Source organism: Eumetopias jubatus, unplaced genomic scaffold (assembly GCF_037043125.1).
Source record: "Eumetopias jubatus isolate StellerSeaLion01/CBP00866 unplaced genomic scaffold, mEumJub1_p1.0 scaffold_9, whole genome shotgun sequence".
Lineage (NCBI taxonomy): Eukaryota > Metazoa > Chordata > Mammalia > Carnivora > Otariidae > Eumetopias > Eumetopias jubatus.
In genome coordinates, this window is record NW_028274815.1 from 115,247,475 (window position 1) to 115,269,318 (window position 21,844).

A 21,844-nucleotide genomic window follows, 5' to 3' on the forward strand; every position below is an offset into this window, starting at 1 on the left:
AGATGGGGAAACTGAGGCTCAGGAAAGCAAAAAGACTAGCCCAGAGCCACATGCCAGTAGCATAGCAGGGTCAGGACCAAGTCTCCCAAGTTCACACCAAAGGTCCTTCCACTTCATCACTGTGAAAATCACTATCTCAAACCCTGACGAATATGGAATCCGCAGGGCAGAATGTAAAAATGTGGGTCTCCAGGCCCCCACTCCTCGGCACCGCTGACTCAGCAACTTCAAGATAGGGAACTGGAATCTGAGCTTAATAAACTCCACAGGCAGATTAGGGGAAAGACCTGGAGAAACATTGTTTTAGTCAACTCTCTCAATTGTGCAATCAGGGAAACTGAGGCTGGGAGAGAGCAAGGGGCACATAGCAAGCAGGTGACAGAGTTGATTTCAGGACCCAGGTCTTTGATGCCCAGCCCTGAAACCAACTGGGCCTGACTTACTGGAGGGCGTTTCAAGCGATCCCCCAAACCCCGTGAGTCTGTCCCTCTCCCCTGCACAGAGGTGACTGTAACAGAGAATCCGCTCAGCTGTCAGCTCCTCGCCCCAGTAGCTTTCCAGGCAAGAGGTGACTTGGGAAAGGGCAAATGCAGAAACTGGCATGGACTGGGGTTGATAAAAACAAGTCAGGCAGTTGCCCTCAGGGCCGCAGGGCTCAGCTCTAAGGAGCCCTTGTTCTCAGAGCTGAGCTGACCCTCCTTGGCCCTGCCGCCCACGCCCCATGTCCCTGTGGACTGGTGCCATTCACCTGCCCGCCCGGGGAATTCTGCATCTCCCCCACCCAGTCTGGCAGGCTGCACCCTCAGAGGTCTCTCTGTCCTCCCCCTACGCACCCTCCTCCCTCCTCCCAGACTTACCGCAAGCCCTCTTCAAGTTGCCCAGATCATTCAAACGCTTGTTGTCCCTGTCCTGGTTCAGGACCTCGTTTCCCGGTTTCTGTGCCAGGAAAGTGTCCCGGCTCCTGTCCCTGCCCAGATCTACCCTAGCAAGGGCCACCCATTTGATTCTTCATCTAACGATCATTCATTGAGCAACGACTATGTTCCGGGATACAGGATGAGTAAGACAGCCTCCCCTCCCTACTGTCCTTCTGTGCCAGGGCTGCGGGTGCAGGGACCTTGGCCCCTACACAGCCTCCAAGTGCTGGGGTCCTATCATCTCTCCACGACCCCGCCAGAGAGCCAGGTGCCGGCCCCAGTGCCCCTTCCCAGACTTGGACAGACCCTCCCCGACTGGAAGTTACAAAGCACGTGGTCTTTGTGACTTCATTTGACCCTCCTCCGGGGGCTGTGAGGCAAAGCAGGGGCTGGTATTCCCATTTCACAGATGGGGGACTGAGGCATGGGAACAGCGTGACCTACCGAGGCCGCCTGGCGAGGAAGAGACAGGGCTCAGTGATAGCCCAGGTCCCCTGATGTCGCCCATAATGCTCCTCGCCCTCATCCTAACAGCAACCGTGGCTCAGGCTTACTTGGTGCCTGGCATCATGATGCGCTCTTGGCAGACGATTTACCCAGCCATCGCAATAGTCCTTCACAGCGGGGCCATACCGTGACTCCACCTGACAGATGAGGACACTGAGACCCAGAGATGTAGCCTGAGGTTACCCCGTGCGTGAAGAGCAGAGCTAACATTCCACAGCAGCTTGTCCTGATTTCAGAGCATGTGCTTCTAACCTAAGCCACAGAGATTATGGGATGACATTTAAACCCAGCCAAACATGGGGTCATGCAAAGTGCCCAGAGGAGGAGGGTGTGAGGCTGGGAATCAGCAGTCCACATCTTACCAGAGTGTTCAAACTAAGCTCTTGGCTCAAATGAGAGCCTCCGGGCAGCCTGACAGAAAAACAGCTTTTGGGCTTGGGGGGGTGCTTGGGTTGGCCCTGCTCCTCTAGCCCCTCTCACTCCCAAGATAGCCTCTAACTTATGAGGATAATAGTGGTAACAATAGTGATGAAGTACTACTATTTTCACAAAAGCAGCGAAGATTCTCTGAGCACTTGCCATGTGTGGGCTGCCATATGGCCAAACCATTCATTATTTCCTTATTCTTGTTCCCATTTACAGATGAGGAAAGTGAGGCTTAGTTGAGTTAGTTAACCAATATGAGAACACACTGATAATGAAGGGAAGATTCAGGATTTAAGCCCAGAGCCCACAGATGCACTTCCACACAGAGTCTGGTGGGATGGAGCAGGGACATAAGAGAACCCTCCATGGGTTCATCTGTAGGACTCTTTCCCGGACTCCTTTTTCCTCATTTCCTGATTCCCAGTGTTTCTGTGTTCTCTGTCCCAAGAACCTTCCTCTCAAGAGTGGCTTCTCTCACAAAGCTCCCCACCTTCCCTTTACAAACATTCCTTCTCCCTCTTTATGAAAGATAGTTCCCTCTTTGTCCCCAGTCCCTACTCAAGGGAATGGCTCTGAACACAGGGACTCTGATGACCCACTGATGTCTGGGAAGCCAGCCAGGTGGTTTTCAGTTTGCTTTCCACAAAAGAGTGTTATTACTGCTACCAGTCTTAATCTACTTAGAATCATTGAGAAACAATCTTTGATCACATACCATCTTGTGATTTTTGGCATAAATGTTGGAAGCAGTTCCAAGAATTGAGCAACACTGCCTTAATAAAAACTCCTCATGTCCACCCATTTGCCAAACAGATAAACACCCATTTTTTTTGTAGCACTTAGTTCTCCAAAATTGAAAATTAGGTCTCTGCTGGGTTGCTGAAACCTGCCTCCTTCTCCGCAGTGACGACGTTAATTCACATAAAAGAACAAATTGAGAAAAAGTTTGTTCATTGCCTTAAAATATCCATTTCCAAATCAATATTACTTTGTGGATAATTATTATTAGTTTAATCGACTATACAGGAATGTTAGTTGCAATGATAACAATGTAAAATATTATTTTAAATACTTAGTGCCTTATTGTAAAAAAATTTTGAAAAACTTTTAATCAAGATACATATTTTTGATGCAGAGAAGTGCACTTCCCTCTTTGCCTGAAACCCCATCCCCTGTTCTTTTCCTACTTGTTAGCTTTGCCACGGCTTTGCTAACCTCCTAACTATTCCTCCGACACACTAGCACCTTTCCCACGCTAGGGCCTTTTGCACATGCTGTCCCCCTGCCCAGATTGTTCATCCCCTAGGTATAATTATGGCCTCGTTCTCACCTCCTGCAGTCTTTGCTCTAAGTCACCTTCTCAGTGAGGCCTTTTCTGACCCCTGTATCAAAAATGTCTCCCTCTTCCTGTCAACCCTTCACACTCCCTTGCCTTGCCTTTTTCCCCCTCTCAGCACCAATCTCCTTATAAGGACACCAGTCAGATTGGATTAGGGTTAACCCTCGAGACCCGTTTTAACTTAATTACCTCTTTAAAAGGTCATTTTAAAGAATTGCATTCTCTCCAAATGCAGTCACGTTCTGAGGTCCTGGGAGCTGGGGTTTCAACATATCCATTTGGAAGACGGACACAGGTTAACCTATAACAACACAGGGGAAGCTTCACTTTATACTAATTCCTCCAGCTCTGTGCTTATGATATGTGTGTTTTACGTATGTATGTTCTGCTTCAATAAAGAAGATGTGAGAGGCACATCGTTTTTTAAAAAATTCTATTAGTACAAACAAAAAGATTTGGAGTCTGCTCAGGGGAGGTTGCTCTGACTAAAAATCATAGTGTGTCTTCCAAGGTCCTAGGGTGACACCCCACATAAATCCCACAGGTTGTGAATAGACAGAGAAAGGGACAGCCCGCCAGGGTCCACATCCAGACTCTGGGGAAGGGCCGGCTACAGGGTGGGGCTGAACCCGGCCCAGCTGGTTTGCCCAATCCTCAGCAGATAAACCCCCTCCTTATAGGCCTATTTTACAGATGGTACAAACTGAGGCCTCAGGAGAAGGGCCACTCTGGCTCTTTGGTTCTGAGAGCCCTCAGCCCTGACTGCACCTGGCCACGCTGTCCTTTCCCTCCGGCCTGGCCTCGTCCTACCATTATCTTCCTCCTGCTGAGTGGGGTGTGAAATGGGCAAAGAGCCTGCAGGAGGGTGGGAGTCCAGCCAGCTCTTGCCAGGCAGTCTGCCCAGCCCGAGCGTCCTCTGGCCTGGCCACCCTGTGACTGACTCCAGATTCCCCCACCAGTGGCACCCTGAGGGCCCTGGGGACAGCCTGGGTGCCTGGGAGGGATGCAGAAGTGGGATTAAGAGAGGCCTGTGGGGATCGGGGGACCTGGGTCCCTTCTATACGCAGCGCTGACTTGCTGTGTGACCTTGCTGAGCCCCTTTGCCTCTCTGGGCCGCTGCCTTCTCTCCTCTGACATTCCTCTCACCCCAGGAGGGGCCCAGGAGAAGCACACGGGGGATGATGGAATGGCAAGAGCAAGACCCCCACCCATCCTCATGGCCAAACAGCCCTTCAAGGCACCACCTTTTAGAATGTGCAGGTCCCCCTTCCTGACCTTCAGGGAAGCACTAAGGCCAGCGCCTAGAGGACTCTGAGACCCGGGGATGGGAAGTGACACATTGTCCAAGAATTCAAGTGTCTTTTCAGAAATGTGAGTTTCCTTGTGAATTTTGAGATTTCCGACACCCATGGGACGGCTGATAGTCTTCCCCAAATCAGTGTTTCTCCTCAAGAAAACTAAGACTCCACAGGAAGTTGCCTTAAAATAGGAGCTAACTTCTGGAGCGCTTAGGATGCCTCAGGGCACCAGGTGAAAGCTGAGCCCCCCCCCCCCCCAGACCGCTGCAGGTGTACACACTGGGCCATGGACGCACGCAGAGAGCCCCTCCAGACACACACACACACTCAGATACACACGCCGGGAGTCATGGCAGGTTCAGGAAGCGACAACTCCCCACCCAAGTGGCCGGCCCAGATGGCCTCTTGACTTCATCCTCCTCGGTCCACCTGGGCTGAGAGCCTTTGTCCCGCTCTCCTCCCCACCCCCCTCTTCTGGTATCAGCCAGCAGTGGCCAGTCTAGGGCATCTTCCCGCTCCCTCCACCCGCCTGCTACTTAAGCTTCCCTCCACGCCTGGCTTTCACTCCAGGGGCAGGCAGCAGAGACCTGACGGTCCTAGGCGATGGGAGCCATAACCCAGGTAAGGGCCCCACATTCCCCGCTCTCAGAGGCCTGGAGAGCAGCCAGGTGGTGGTGAGAAGGAGCTGGAGCCCTGGGTTCTGGTCCTGTGACATCGACCCGCCAGGTGACCCTGAGGCCTCAGTTTCCAGATCTGCAAAATGGGGGCCCTCGACCTTTGGTAGATGATGTCTGTCAAATAGCCAACACCTCACCTACTGGAAATCCAAGCCCACTTGTCCAAAGACCAAAAACGTGTCCGCTTATGGACATGCTGTGTTGACCTTGCTCATTTGTGGTAAATATGAAGGATTCAGAGCACTCCCCACCCAGGACGAGGGGACACAGAAATGATGCGAGATGAGTGCTGAGCGCAGGGCCTGGCATCCGGAAGCCCCTGGCACACTGAAGTTGCTGTCATTGTCATTGTTCTGGGGGCCCACAGTTAGCCCCAAAGAGAACGGGTGCTCCATGTCGGGGGCTGTTTGGCTGCCTCCCCACGGGTCCCACTGAGAAGGGGGTCTGAGCTCCTGCAGGGAGGAGTGGCAGGGTGAGGACTGTTAGCTGGGTGTCTGCAAACAACAATCATAACTGGCATTGTTCCATTTCTCTGTCCAATTTGTGGGACATAATTCCCACCTCTGTCATCTGCAGAGCGCTCAGAGGAGGCTCCCAGGGCCCCACGGACTGCGGGACCCCACGCCTTTGTATGCACTACCAAGAAAGCAGACACGCTGTGAATTAAGCACATTGATTGTAAGACGCCTCCTGATTTCGGAGACAGTCATGGGAGAAAAACATCTGCCTCAGAGCCACTGAAATGTGGTAGTAAAAACCACGATGGCATAACAGAGAGGACAAGCCTCTCAGCCCTGGAGGGGCTGCCCGCCGTCCTTCTGTCTTTCTTTCTTCCACATGTTGTAAGTCGAGGTGTAAGTTGCATGCAGTAAGCACCGCCCCCATCCAGAGACACAGCATTTCTGTTACCCAAAACGCTCCCTTATGCCCCATCCTGGTCAGACCTGCCCCCCAGAGGGGACTCTTCTTCTGATTTCTAGCACCACCTGTGAGTCTTGTCTCGGCTGTTTTTGAGTTCCATGTAAGCAGAATCAGACTGGCTGCTTCCGTTCGACGTAATGCTTGTAAGATCCACTCACTCATCTTGCTGCATCTGTCAGCTTTCTCACATCCCCGTTCTTCTCAATCAAACGAAATCCAACTCAGGAACCCTGTCTCCTCCTTTCTCCTGCCCTCACTTCCCTGGGGTGCACTCAGGCCCCAAACTAGTCCTCCCCGTCCGTCCGTGTGTTGGCTGGGCCTGCTGCCCCTCACCCAGGGGCAGAGCGGCCCTGGGAGGTCCTACTGACTCTACCTCTCAGCCTCCTGGTCAGCCTGACACCTGGAGGAACGCCACAAGCCATTCTTTCCAGCATTTCTCACTCGTGTCCAGGCCTTCATGAGCATCCGTCAGGTGAGAGCCCCGACCCAACATTCTGTATCTGTCCCCTCATACCCAGGGCAGGTGAGGTCTGCCCTATCCCAGTCACCTCCAATCCCAAGCTCCTTGGGTCTGTTTTCCCTCCATCCAGCTCAGTTAGCTGTACTTTGGGGCTTGCGTTCACAAACTGGCAGTCTCAGGGATAGAGCCACAGGTGTGTGTGTGTGTGTGTGTGTGTTCCACAAAGTATATTTGAATAATTTTAAAAATCTGACTTAGTTGCCAGTATCTTAACATCAAGAGCTTCAATTCATCTTCTTGACAAATTGTTTGGTGTGTCTATGATGAGCCAGGCCCTACTGTGGAAGCTGGCAATACAACAGTGAACAAAACAAAGACCTTGCCAAAAAGGACCTTACCTTTTACAGGCACTTGCCTAAGAATTAAAAAAAAAAAAAAAAAAAAAAAATCTAATCCCTGCTTTTCTTGAAAATTCTAGATTCTAGCCAGAAGGGGTCCACATTTCCCATGTGGTACGAGTTGGCTGGTGTCTTGTAAGAGCTGCACATTTTGAAAAGCACTTGCCCTCCAGTGCCTGGCAGCCCCCTTCCCGCATTTGAGCCGCTCACCTGGCTCCTGAAGGCATTTGAATTCTTTACCTCCTGGTCTAGACTTCTGGAAGGCAACTACTGTCAATCCTGGTCTACAAGAAAGGCTGTTAAGGACCCTTCCCTGCCTTCTCCCCTCTGCACTCTGCTCACACTGTCTGCTCCCCACCTCCAACATGCACAGAAAAAGCCCAGGTCTAGGGTTGGGGGAGGGGATATTCCTTCCCAATTTCTATAGTATGAAAAATAAATTCCAGGTGATTCCCAAGAGGCCACTAGCTCCATTAGATTATTAAGAAATTACCTTTCGGGGCGCCTGGGTGGCTCAGTCGGTTAAGCGTCTGCTTTTGGCTCAGGTCATGTTCCCAGGGTCCTGGGATAGAGCCCTGCATAAGCCTCCCTGCTCAGCGGGAAGCCTGCTTCTCCCTCTCCCACCCCCACTGCTTGTGTTCCCTCTCTTGTGTGTCTCTCTCTGCAGAGGGGGTGGGAGAGGAAGAAGCAGGCGTCCCGCTGAGCAAGGAGCCCCATGTGGGGCTTGATCCCAGGACCCTGCGATCATGACCTGAGCCGAAGGCAGAAGCTTAATGACTGAGCTACCCAGGCGCCCCAATAAATAAAATCTTTAAAAAAAAACTACCTTGCCATGGTCATTGCTATCCGCTGAGGGTTTCTCATGGGCCCAGTGCCATGCCAGGGGCTTTGTGCACATTAACTCATTCCATCCTCCAACCTCCCTGTAATGAAGGGCCTACTCTTAGTCCCATTTTACAGCTGGGGAGACTGAAGCTCAAAGAGGCAAAGTGACTTAGCTGAAGTCACCCAGCAATTGGATGGTGGAGCTGGAATCGGGAGGCAGATCTTCCTGTCCCCCATAACCACCTACGAGCCCCCACTCTGATCCACTTCCGTCCTTGCCCAAGGGGAGTCCTTGCTGCTTTTCTCTGGAACTGAGGAGGGTGGCACAGCTCGCCACCCACCCTGCCATGGTCTCAGTGCCTCCCCCGTGATGGGACTGAGCTGAAGGAAACTGGTAGAGAGGAATATTCCCACTATTAATGCTTATTGCATGCACATAGGCCCGGTGCTAAGATCAGGGGATATCAGATCAAAGCCTTCTTTCAGGAGGTGACACCCAAGGGTGAGTAGGTTGCTGAAATGACTGTGACAAGGGTGTCATTGGGCTTAGCTTTTGTTACCATTTCCTTTGAATCTGATTTGGTTATATATTGCTGCATCGCAAACTGCCCCCAATGTTTGGTGGCCTCTATCAGGAATTCAGGAGCAGTTCAGCTGGACAGTTCCAGTCTGGAGTCTCCTAAGGTTGGAATTAGGTATTGGCTGGGCTTGTAGTCACCTGAAGACTTGCTCATTCACATGTCTGGTGGATGATGCTGGCTATTAGCTGGATCCTTACCTGGGGCTGTCAGCTGGAGTGCCTACCTGTGGACAGCGTGTGGCCTGGGCTGCCTCCCAACATAATGACTGAAGTCCAGTCTAGAAGCTGTTTTCTTTTAATGACCTAGCCTCAGAAGTCACATAGCGTCACTTTGGTCACGCTGCATTCTTTGGAGCAATCACCAGCTTCCCCCCAACTTGAGGAGAAGGAATACAGACCCTCCCCGCCGCCGCCATGAGGGAAATACCAATAATATTGTATGAAAAACATGTGAGACAGGATGAATATGTAGCTGTGGTTATCTTTGGAAAATGCAACCTACCATAGCATCCTCATCCACTAGCCCAAATATTAGAGTGAATTCAAACAATAACCAGCTCTCATAATTCTAGATTTGTCATTACCACTGAGCGACCTTGGGCAAAATCATTTCACTTCCATTTCTTCCTCTGTAACTTGGCGTTAATAGTGCGTGCCTCTCAGGGCTGTTAAGAAGGTTGGACAAAGTGAAATGGCAAGTGGAAAGCCCCTGACAAGGGGACTGGCACAGAGTAGGCCCTCAGTAAACAGTGACTCCTGCTTCAACCATGTCTTCCAGAGGAAGCATCATACCATAGTGTGTGCTCCGGGGCCAGCCTGACTGGCTCTGGGTTCTAACTGCCACTTCCCAGCTGTCCTCATTTCTCCGCCCGTAAAACAGGCATGACAAAAGCACGTGTTTCATAAGGTTTTTGTGAAGATGGAATGGGTCAATGCAGGCAAAGTGCTTGGCGCAATGTCGGGCACAGAACACGCTTCGTAAGTGTTAGCCGTTATTAGGACTACATGTGCAGAGGAACTTGCTGCACATTTATGAAGGGCTTCTATGTCCACTGTCATGTTTTCCTCTCAAGAGACAGAGCAAGTAAAAATAGGCCAGTTTTATAGATAAAGAAACTGAGGCTCAGAGAAATGGAGTGGCTTGATTAAGCTACATAGAAAGTGATGGTGAAGATCGGATAAGACGCCAGGGCTCCTGGATCCCAGATCAATGTCTCCCTGTTGATCGACTCTTGTCTTCACAAGTACTTGGAGTGAACACGGGGGCGTTTTTGTGGGCTGTCCTCCTCCCCTGGTGCCTGCTTAGAGCAAGCCATGCTCAGTTTGGAGGTTCCAGCTCCCAAACAAGTGAGTTGTCCCATCCTTCCTGAAAGCTCCTTCCAGGAAGATTCCAGAAACAAACTCTTTTCTGCTGGACAAACTGACACCTGTCACAAGGCTGACTCATTAGAAGTGCTTAGATATGCAGGTGACATAGGAAGCACTTTGCCTTTCCCAGAGGTTCCTAATACTTTTCAGATCCCGCTTGGTGTCTAGATCATACGTTTAATACAAACCACATGTCACCTCTCTGCCCTAATTGTAGTCTTCCTCTCTTACACTTAGTTCCCAGACAGATCTTTCCAGTCTTAGTCTCTGATGACCGAAGTCCCATGAGATTGCAGGTAAGTACTTAGCCAGCTGCTTTGGAACCACATATCACAGACTTATAGCTTCCAATCTTTTGATAAAAGAGTTTGGAAACCACTCATATGCCTCAAGTCCAAAGTTTGGTCCATATTTTTCTCTGAAGCTTTCTTATCTGGAACCCCACTCCTGATACCAGTTTCTGTCTTAGTCATTGTTTGGTTGCAAGGGACAGAAATTTTCCTTACAAAGTAGTTAAGTAAAAAGATTGATTTATAAAAAGTGGAGAGATGTTATCCAATTGATTTCAAAGTTCAGAATTCCCTGGGCCTCCCAGAGCACTAACACCAAGATCAGGGAAGCTGTCAACAACTAAGTGGTTACCCCCCACCCCCCATGAAGCCACAGTGCTTATTTCTCAGAGCATAACTGTATCATCATTTTCTCTGTCCCACCATAAATGGCCCCAATGTGATTACCTTCTGTCTGATTTGTCATTGCCTCCTGGGTCAAATGCTCAAAAAAATCTAGTTAGAGATTGAGTCTTAGTTCTAAATCTCTGAGGGTAATCCTTATCCTGATTCCTGGACATGGTCACAGAGCTGGTTCTGGGCTGAGCTCTCATTCCTGTGGCTCTAGTGGGAGGGTGTGGCCTCGGACTCACCTATGTGCCTTTGTCCCAGCAGGCAGTAGAAGTGGAGGTCTCCTGGACAGCAGTGGTCTGTTGGGCAAGGCCTTCTAAAGACTGGCCAGGTGCTTGGCAATGGTGGTGTGCTTGGCACAGGCCTTCTCAGTGGGAACAACCAGCAGGCTTGGACCACCAGCAGTTCTTCAAGTAGCAGAGGAGATGCCCACTTCTATGAACATAACTCCTCTAAGAATGACCAGTACATTTCTCTGAAGGACCCTGACACTGAAGATGTCACTGAGTACAGTGTCCAGCCTAAGAAATCCAGTGTGCTCCCAGCCCTGCCCCTGAAAACCAACCTGATGACCACACCCCCAGTAAGAATGGCTGAGCTGAGTCTTATTTCACCCATGAGAACCCATGTGGCCAATCACGTCACTGTGGGTTATCCTGGTCAAAGTGAGATGAGGGGTCAAGGCTCTGCTGACAAAAGTGATGTGATTGGCCAAGGATCTTTAGACCACAAAGAAGTGACTCCTCCCAGACAGTTTGGTCAAGAGGGTATGAAAAGCCCTGGCTATTCTGACCATTCATCATCAGCCCAACATGACATTACAGGTGTGAGAAGTATGAGTGTCTCAGGCAATAGTCTTCCCACGGATGCTTCTCCAGGAAGTGCTGTCATGTCTAAGGCAGCTGTGCCTGGCAGTTATGGTCAGTCTGGGCCTGGATCATCTGGTGGTTTTGGTCAATCTAGGGAAGAGCCAATAAATGGTCAGCTTGGGTCAAGGAATACTGGTGGTTTTGGTCAGTCGGGGATGGGGTTAATGAGTGGTCAGTCTGGTGATAGATCATCTAGTGATTATAGTCAAATTGGGGATAGGTCATCTGGTGATTACAGTCAAACTGAGGATAAGCTCTCTGATGGCTCTAGTCAGCTAGGGAGTGGGTCATCTAGAAGGTATGACCAGTCTGGGGCAGAGTCAATATATGGTCAGCCTGAGTCTGGGTCATCTGGGGTTTTGGATAGATCTGGAACAGGGTCAATGAGTGGTCTGACTGGGGATAGGTCATCTAATGACTATGGTCTATCTGGGCCAGGGGCACTATATGGTCAGTCTGGACCTGGGTCATCTGGTGGTTTTGGTCAATCTGGGGAAAGGCCAGTGAATGGTCAGCCTGGGTCAGGGAAAACTGGTGGTTTTGGTCAGTCTGGCATGGGGTTAATGAGTAGTCAGACTGGGGGTCAGTCAGCTAGTGATCAAATTAAGGATAGGTCATCTGGTGGTTATAGTCAAACTGGGGATAGATCATCTGATGGCTATGGTCAGCTAAGGACTGGATCATCTGGAGGATATAGTCAAACTGAGGCTGGTGGCCATGGTTAGTTTGGGACAGGGTCATTTGGACAGTATGGTCAGTCTGGACCTGGATCATCTGGTGGTTTGGGTCAATCTGGAGCAGGGTCAATGAGTAGTCCAACTGGGGATAGGTCGTCTAGTGGTTATAGTCTATCTGTGGCAGGATCACTAAATGGTCAGTCTGGGTCTGGGTTATCTGGTGGTATAGTCAATCTATAACAGAGTTAATGGATGATCAGCCTGGGACAGGGAAAACTGGTGGTTTTGGTCAGTCTGGGGTGGAGTTAATGAGTAGTCAGACTGGGGATAGGTCCTTTAACAGGTACAGCCAAATTGGGACATAGTCATCTGGAGAGAATAGTCAATCTGGAGCAAGGTCGATGAATGGTTATCTTGGGCATGGAAGATCTGCTGGTGACAGTCAGTTTGAGGCAAGATCACATGGAGGATATGGCCAACCTGGGTATGGGTCACTTAGTCTTTTTAGTCAATCTGAGACTAGATCAATGAATGGACTGGATCAGCCTAGAGTTGGGTCATCTGGTGTGGGTCAGTCTGGGGCTTGGTCAATGAATGGTCAGCTTGAGGCTGGACCATCTGATGGTTATATTTAATCTGGGCCTAGGTCATCAGGAGGAAATGTTCAGCTTGGAGAAAGGATATCTAATCATTATACTCATTCTAGTGTTGCCTCATCTCTAGATTCTGGTCATTCTGGGGCTGGAGTGTATTTTGGCTATGGTCAGTTTGGAGTTAAGTCAGCTAATGGTCATGGTCAGTCTGGAGCTGGGCCATCTGGAGGTTATAATCAATTTGGGGCTGGAGTATCTTTTGGCTATGGCTATTTGGGAGCTAGGACACATGATTACTATGGCAAGTCTGAGGCTATGTCATCCTTAGGTCATAACCAGTTTGGATATGGCATCCCTGGCCCCTCTGGTCCCACTATAGAAGTGCAATCTGGAAATCTTGGCCTCATTGGGAACCCCAGTGAATGGCAGGACTCCCCAACCCAGGAGTCAAGCCAATGGCAGTGTGCTGCCTCCCCTGGTTCACCACAATCAAGAAAAAGGTGTTGAAATGCAATCTGGAGACGCTCTCAGCCAAACAAATGTCCTTAACAAAGATCTCCTGACTCAGGAAGGGCTGCTGGGAGCCATCATTCTCAACAGCCAGAATCTGGTCCAGGAGAGGGAAAAGCTACTTAGGATCCTCCTGGGCAGCAAGACCTTACCTGCTGGCAAAGATCAACTCCTGGAGGCAGCTGGGTCCTTGGCTCTGGAAGGCCTGCTCTGCAAGGGTTCTCTCGGGGGCCTCTGTGGCTAGGGGAGTCTTGTTGGCATCAACGATGTTCTGAAGAGCACAATTCCTTTTGGGAAACTCAACAGCTGGTGAGTTTGAGTCCTTTAGCAATAAAAGAGTTCTCCAAAGCATTGATTAGTGAAGGTTGCTGGTATTTGAAAGATACCAACCTGTGCTATAAGCATCAGAGTTTCACTCACCTGCTTGGAAGGTTGACATTGAGAAGGCAGCATCAGACACTGCTTCCTCGTCCAAACTGTCAACCCACCACCCAACACTCCCCCATATGGCTTCATCTCTTGGATTTATGTAGGTTTGCGCAAGCCCCGACTGAATTACAAATAGCACTGGAAAGGGGTACAGAGGAAGCCCTTCCTAGCTGATATCTTAGCTATTATTTAATACCCCAGTGATTAAAACAGTGTATTTGTTATAAGCTAACACCATAGTTCCCAAGGATGCTTTGAATCTGATGTCTTAATTTTCCTTTAGCATTTTAATGAACTGAAGACCATCTCAATTATTGACTAATGCCTTCCTTGTCTAGTAGGGATGGGATTCAGGATGGAAACCCAGGTTAAGGAAGGGAGGGCCCAGGATGGAGGAAAGGCCATGTTGTAGTTTGGGTGTTGAGTTGAGAAGCCTGGGAATTTCTGCTGGTTCACTTTCCCTCATGCTTCCCATTCTGCAGGCTCAAAATCACTGACTTTGACATTGTCCAGGTATCATGGAAGGTCCATCCTTTCTCTGACCTCCAGCTGCAGTTTCAGACCAGACTGACTATCACTTTCCCAAGGTTAAGTAACCGTTCATGGCTAGAGAAGGGGGCATAGAAGGGAATCCCTGGAGATAGGGGCAATTTTGAAACAACTGGCAAAACGCCCTTTGGCTACTTTCATTACCTGCCAGGAGCTCTTGACAACATCATTCTAAACATACAAGCTTCTTAGAGATGGCTGTTAACAGGAAGATAGGTGTGAGAGTAAATCTATTCCTTTTCTGTCATTTTTGCATACTTTGTTGTAACAAACTTGGAGAAAAAATTGAAGTATAAACGTAAATTCACAGCCCAAAGACAATGGCCATTAACATTTCAGTTTGCTCCTTTCCAGACTTTTCAGCACCATTTTGAAAGGCAATAAATATTCCACAGCATAGATGTACCATGATACACTTTCACCATTCTTCTATTGTTAGACACTCAAGGTGTTCCCAATTTTCATTCTTTTTTTTTAAAGATTTATTTATTTATTTGAGAAAGAGAAAAAGACAGAGTGGGGGGAGGGGGAGAGGGAGGGGGAGAGAGAGAATCTCAAGCAGACTCCCTGCTGAGTGCAGAGCCCAACATAGGGCTCAATCTCATGACCCCAAGATCATGACCTGAGCCGAAATCAAGACTGAGCCACCCAGGCACCCCCCCAATTTTCATTCTGATAAATAATTCTGTGATTACTTGTGATTACTGTCTTGTCTTACGATTACTGTGATTACTATTTTGCCTTATAAATCTTTGTTCATGGGGTGCCTGGGTGGCTCACTCAGTTAAGTGTCTGCTTTCAACTCAGTTCATGATCCTCGGGTCCTGGGATCAAGCCCCACATTGGGCTCCCTGATCAGCAGGAAGCCTGCTTCTCCCTCTCCCTCTGCCCCTCCCCCTGCTCATGCTCTCTCTCTTGCTTGCTCACTCTCTGTCTCTCAAATAAATAAATAAAATCTTTAAAAATAAATAAAGAAATATCTGTTCAGATCTCTGATTATTTACTTAGAAATTCTCAGAAGTGTAATTTATAGCTTTTGGTAAGTATTGCCAAATTGTCCTCCAGAGAGATGACTGTGGTGATAAAATATAACAAATATTATTGAGTGCTTAATATATTCCAGGCACCGTGCTGAGGCTTTTATGAATTATATATATGAATTATTTCATGAAAAAATATATATAATATATTATTCGCCATAACCTTAGAAGGAAGGTACAGCTATTATGCCCATTTTACAGAAGAGAAAACAAAAGATCGGAGACATTAAATTAAACTACATATGTGTGGATGGGGATGTGCATATAATAGCTCTGGAAGGAGGCATAGAGGGCACTGATGATGTGTGTGAGCCCAATGGGTTGCTGGGGGGCTGGGGATCATTGGTGGGAGACGGGCTTGTCACTGTGCATTCTTTTTCTTTTGAATCTTGAACCATGAAAATTTATTACCTGTTAAAAAATAAACCAAACCATTTACTTTAACTTACCTTCTAATATATATTAAAAAACAAATTAAGTTAAAAATATATACTGAAGAGCAGGCATCTTTTATTTATTTATTTTTAAGTTTTAAAAATTTATTTGAGAGAGAGAGAGAGAAAATGAGCAGGGGGGAGGGGCAGAGAGAGAGGGACAAGCAAACTTCACGCTGAGCAGGGAGCCCAATGTGGGACTCGATCCCAGGAGCCTGGGATCATGACCTGAGCCAAACGCAGATGCTTAACCGACTTAACCACCCAGGCTCCCATGAGCAGGCATCATTTAAAAACATTAATGTGTATAGGTCACCTTTCAAGCCCACAAATGCCTGTGGTTATTTCCAAGTTTGAGGGAAGTCTTTAGAACAGCCCCAAACATTTGCTCTGGAAAGGGAAGTTTTCCTGCCCTGCAGAGGTGGAGAAAACAAGCCCAGTGACTTGCCCGTAGGACTGGCCTGGGACCCAGGGAGAGTCTTGGCTATGACTTCCCAGGCCACTCTTGCTTCAGCCCCCACCTGGAGTTTCCCCAGCAACTCAGCTCACACTGTCCTCCTGCTGGGTGTCTAGGCTGCTCAGCTTCCTCAGTGGTTCCACACTGGATGTGACCATCAAGACTCCCTTAGCACTACCCCAGACCAGATCCGGCCAAGTCTCACTCACCCTGCAGAACTGTGAGCCAGTCTTCACCGGGATCCACATGCGAACACGGTAAGTACTCTGCAGGGAGGGCTGAGCGCTGTGCAGGGTGCAGTGGGGGACGATGCTGTGCATAGTGGCAACTACCAGGCTCACTGGGGACCACAGCCAGGGTACAGCAAGCCACACCACCAGAACATCTCTCTTCTCATTTCAACCTCTGCCCAGGTTTCTCCACCAGGGAACCTAGATTTCTAAACAGGAGAGGTTAGCTTCTTGCTAGAAGCACATGTCTTCCCTGCAAGTGGCCCTGAGTATTGCACGGTCCCTTGTCTGGGCAGGATCCTGGGCAGAGAGATCCTGGGAAGGACCTCTGTCATATCACTTCTCACACTATGTTGTAACTGAGTGTGTATGCCTACATGAGCTCTGTGGGAGCAGAGCTGCCTTATATTTATCACTCATTTTTTCATTTATTTACTCAACAAATATTGAGCCAGTCACTATAGTGTTGTTCCTGGAGATACACTGGACAAAAAGACAAAGAAGAATGAGTAGATGGTCGGATGGGCAGATGAATGGATGAGTAAGAGGATGGGTGGCTGGGAGGATGGATGCATGCATGGATGGGTGGGTGGGTGGATGGATGGATGCATGCATGGATGGGTGGGTGGGTGGATGGATGGATGCATGCATGGATAGGTGGGTGGGTGGATGGATGCATGCATGGATGGGTGGGTGGATGGATGGATGCATGCATGGATGGGTGGGTGGGTGGATGGATGCATGCATGCATGGATGGGTGGGTAAATGGATGGATGGATGGATGGATACAGGATGGATGGGTGTATGGATGGAGGGATGAACTGAAGGGTAAAAAAATAAACTGATGGCTCAAAAACACTTTTGTGGTCTCCCCTAAAAACCTAAGCTTGGTTCACTGATGAGGTCTAAAAATGCATGCTCACTTAGTTTAAGAGAAATAGGCTAAGGGTTAATCAGATTCTGCAGCACTATATTTCAGACAGACCAGTCCCTAAAAATGAGTCCAGAGGCTGGGCTCGGAACCCAACCACCACCTAACGGATGATCTCTAGGATCATTATTTCATGGTTAAGAAAGATACTGTAAATCACAGATGAGCGCTAAAACTCAGGGTTTAAAAAGACAGGCAGGCTAGCCTGAGAACCCAACTGCCTGATGTCTGTGGTCCTTTCTAGCTCCCAGATTCTGAATTCAATGCCTCAGAATAAAGATCATAAATGTAAATGCCCATTAGGGGTAGGAAATTGGCAGAAATCAGTAAGTGGCCTCCAGTTAAGAGAAATACAACATACAAGTTCAATTTCAATTTTATGGATACAATGGAGAATGATGGGCTGTGGCAAACCAAACATCATATGCCTCATCTGAGGACGGCAGCCCCTCTTCGGCTCCAGCTGACTGGCCAGTTGGGAAGGTGGGCCTAGTCTTGTCTGATTCCTGTATCTTAAACAGAAACTGGACATTTGGATTTTTATGTAAAGTTACTTAATTTTTAAATTCTGAAAACTCACTGTAAAATTTTAAAAGACTGTCCTTGCAAAAGAAATCACACCTGCGGGCCTCTTTTGGCCTGCGACCTACCACTTAGCACCACTATTTTAGAGCATGATGTCTAAGAGGAAATGCCTTCTATGCACCTTAAATCAAGTCCCAAGGAAAGTAAAAGTTACCACCTGCTTAGGAGGCACTAGATGCCCCACTGACGATAGGTTGTCCTCCAACCCATCTCTTTCTCTCACTTATTGAATCTTCACCACAACTCTATTTTACATATTATACATGAGAGGCGCAGAAATGTTATATAAATTGGACAAGGTCACACAGCCAGGAAGCAGCACCCTGTGAGGCGAACAATCTGTGTTTTTAACTATTACGGTCATTTGAGTTAGCAGATGCCAAAGGGCTTAGACTCGTCTCTGGAGTGAAAAAAACATTTTGTAACTATTAGCTATAATTGTTGTTATTCTAAATGTCCCTGTTCCCCTTCCCAGCCTGCTCTCTTCAGTGACAAAAGTCATGCTGAAATGGGCTCTGAGGAACTCCTTACCCAATATGGTAAGTTTGACAAGGTGGGCCCAGCAGACCCTGCAGATCAGCTGGAGGCACGGAGGAACAGCCAAGGTAGGGAGAAGCAGCCCATGCAGGCTGGGCCCTCCAGCCTCCCAGAACTTTGCTGCCCTGTCCCTTTGTCCGGGTCCCTGATGCTGGGGGAAAGGGGAGAGAAAGGGACACTTATAGAGGGACTAATGTGTGTCAAGTAGTTTTCACCTGTGGAAGAGGGAGATTTGTGTTGTGTCTACAAAAGACTGATAAAATCACTCCACTGTGCGTGGCCAGTCAGAGGCTGGGCTGGGCTGGGCTGGAAGGGTGGCCCAAGTCTCCTGTCACAGAGGCCTCTGCTCATCTGCATTTCAGCTGTGCCCAGTGGTCCGATTCTGGTTCTACATCATCAGTCAACAGCTGAGCATTCTGAAAAGTAAGATGTGTTATGGACCCTTGAGCATTGCCCTCTTGCTGAGACGTTGCAGTAGCCCCTCCCCCCCAACCCACACACTCCTGTCTTCTCCCCTTCATGGCTTCCAGAGAGATTTTTCTGAATCACACCTCTGATCAGAATCTTCTGTAGCTTCCCATTACCAAGAAGATCAAATTCAAAGCCCCCAGAGCTGGCAGTCAAGGTCTCTCCTGCAACTGCTCCAGCCCCATTCTCCTCTGGCGCCCTCCTGCTACTCCAGCTCGCTGATCTCAGATATCCCATGCACTCCAGGCCTTTTTGACACATCATAGCTTTGTTCTGAATGACTTCTTATGCCCTCCTTCTGCCTGGAAAAATCCCACGCCCCTTCAAGGTGTGACTCCAATGGTTTGTCCTCCCCAATGCCTTTCCAGATCTCTCCAGGTAGAATGAGTCCCTGCTCAGGACATTTGCACACCTATCCATCACACTTACCATAGTGTGTAGTAATTGTTGGTTTCTTCCACTAGAACAGAAGCTCCTTGAGGGGAGGGACTCTGTTGTGGTCTTTCTTGTGTTTGTCTCATGGATCAGCACACAGTGGACACTCCATATCTACTTTGTTGGAGTATGAACTGGAGATGAAAGGGGGGGACGTGGATGAATGGAACAAAGGACAGAAGTGTGAATGAATGGTAAAACAGAAAAGTGAAAACATGGATGGAGGAATGGGTGGATAGAAGATGCATGAGTGGACAGGTAAATACAAGGAGGAGTGTACAGAGTATGATGAAAACAGAATGGAAGGAAGGGAGAATGGAGGAAAGGGATTTTAGGTGGAGGGATGAATAGAGGGAAGACAGAAAAATGAGATGGCTATAAGAGAAACAGGAAAGATGAAGGAAGATGGATGAAAAGAAGGAAAGGGAGGAAGAATGGATAAAATAATGAAAGTAGAGAAGGAAGTAAGGATGGTTGAATAAAAGGACGGATGTGTGAAAGGGTACATGTATGGATGGATGAGTGCCAGGATGAATGGAAAGAAAGGAGGGTCTATTACTAGGTGGGTGGGAAGAGGGATGATGGATAGATGTGTGGAGAGATAATGTGTGGATTAATTGAAAGAGTGATGGACGAAGAAAGGAAACAATAGAGATGGATACAAGATAGATGGATGAACGGAAGAGAAGGAGAGAAGGAGAGGGAGGGAACATCAGGTGGATGGGTGGGTGGGCGGATGGGAAGATGAGAAAGATGATGGTAAGGCAGGCAAGAAGGAGACTGGATGGACGGATGGACGGACGGACGGACGGATGGATGGACAGATTGCTATGTGCCAAGTTAAGAATGTTCTGCTCTCTTGCGCTGGAAGACTGTAGAGCTCTGGGGCTACCATGTATTTTCTAGAAGTTTGGGAATTATCTCCCCCTTGTGAAGTCTGTATAAGACAGGGACAAAGGAAGGAGTTTTATGAAGGCATTGTAGTCAGCTTGATCTCTTGGGTCTCCTCTTGTCCCCCCTCCCACTGTCACCTTTGTCCCTCTGTCTCCCTCAGACGTCCACTCCCTCGGGTTATTTAGGAGCCTTTGCTCTCATCCAAGTGCCCCCATTGTCTGAGCCGCATTATCACCTGGACTTTCAGGTATGAGCAGCGGGTTCTCTCCTGAGATTAGCCATAACTTTGCATCTGAGACAAGCTCAGTGGAGGCCCCGCCCCATCACTCACTGGGGTCCCCTGGGCCAGGACTATGTGCCACAGCTGCGCCGTTAAGAGAGGCGCATGTGCCGTGGTTTTGGAGGCAAGCAGGCTTGGCTGATGCTTGGCTGTGCACACTTGGGCAGATCCCCTTACCTCCCCATGTCTCAACTTTCTCGTCTACCAGACCCATACGAAGTGATCATAGATCATCTGTTCCAAGACACACATTTCCCCCACGTTGTGATGTTTCTGAAATTGGTGTGTGTCTTATATTCAGTGGTATATCATAGTCTAGTTGGCAATTTAAAAAAATCCTCAATGGCACACTAAATAATGTATATCTTAATCAATGGTATCTTGACAAGCATGAAATATAGTATAATGATTAGATGAGAAGATGTCTGGTTATTTGTCCAGCACAGAGTAGGGACTCAAAGCTTAGTGGTTTATTCCCCCTTCCCTTTGACTTAAATATTAAAAAACGAAACAAAACAATCAAGTTAGTTACTTGGCATCACAATATATGGGGTCCATGCAGGAGGAGTGGTCCGTGGTGGCCTCTCCTGCATCCCTCCCGTCTGAGCGTCTTCTAAGCATGAACATCATCCTACCAGCACCTCGATTCATGGGGAGTTCTAATTATGAGGAGGGTGTTTTGTTCCACAAAGTAGGATCTTCAGGGACCTTGGAACCAGCAGCCCCATGCCTTCCAGCACTCAGCTGTCCAGGGTCAAAGGTGGAGGTCCAGATTTTAGGAAGAGCTCTGCCACCCTAACCGTAAGACCTGGGCAAACTATTTACATCTCCGAGTCTCCTTTTCCCCCCGTCTATAATCCCTATATTGCAAGTTTGTTGTGAGGATCAAATGAGAGGCTCAGGGCCTGGCACACAGATGGTGCTCAATTAATGGAGGCTTTCTGGTTTTCCCCCGGACAAACACTTCCCGGCCTCTTTCATTCACTGGCTGACTTCTTATATCCAACCCCGTCGTCCCCCAACCCCACCGCTTTCTTCAGTGTTGAGCAGGCCTTTCTCAAGGGTTCTGAAAGCCAGTGTAAAGTCCTGGGGCCATGGAGAGCCCACCTGACACAGAATCTGTATTTTGATCCATAATGAGCACTAGAGCTGGGTTTTGGGATAGGAATGCCACAGTGACCAGTGTTACAGTGGGGTTCCTGAGACAGCCCATTCCAGAGTGATTACTGTTACACTGGAATTCTAGGGTCTCCTATTCCATTGTGATTCTTGTTGTAAATTTTTCTGAAGTAGCCCATTCCATAGTGATCAGTGTTAGAGCCAAGTTCTTGGGATAGCCCACTGCATAGTCACCAGCATTAAGGTGGAGCTCCTAAACTAACCTACTCCATGGTGAAGAGTTTTGTCAAGAGATCCACTCACTTATAATAATTAACCCTTCAATAAAATTGCCTAAGTTTTCTACTCCGTGATGATCAGTGTTGTGGGATTCCTGGGGTATCCGACCCAATAGGAAGGACTCCTGTAATG

At 48.5% G+C, this 21,844-nt stretch overlaps 1 pseudogene; it reads left to right on the plus strand.

Annotated features, from left to right (window-relative positions):
• Nucleotides 1-9,303: 9,303 nt before the first annotated feature.
• Nucleotides 9,304-20,287, plus strand: LOC148163593 (uncharacterized; annotated as a pseudogene).
• Nucleotides 20,288-21,844: the final 1,557 nt, after the last annotated feature.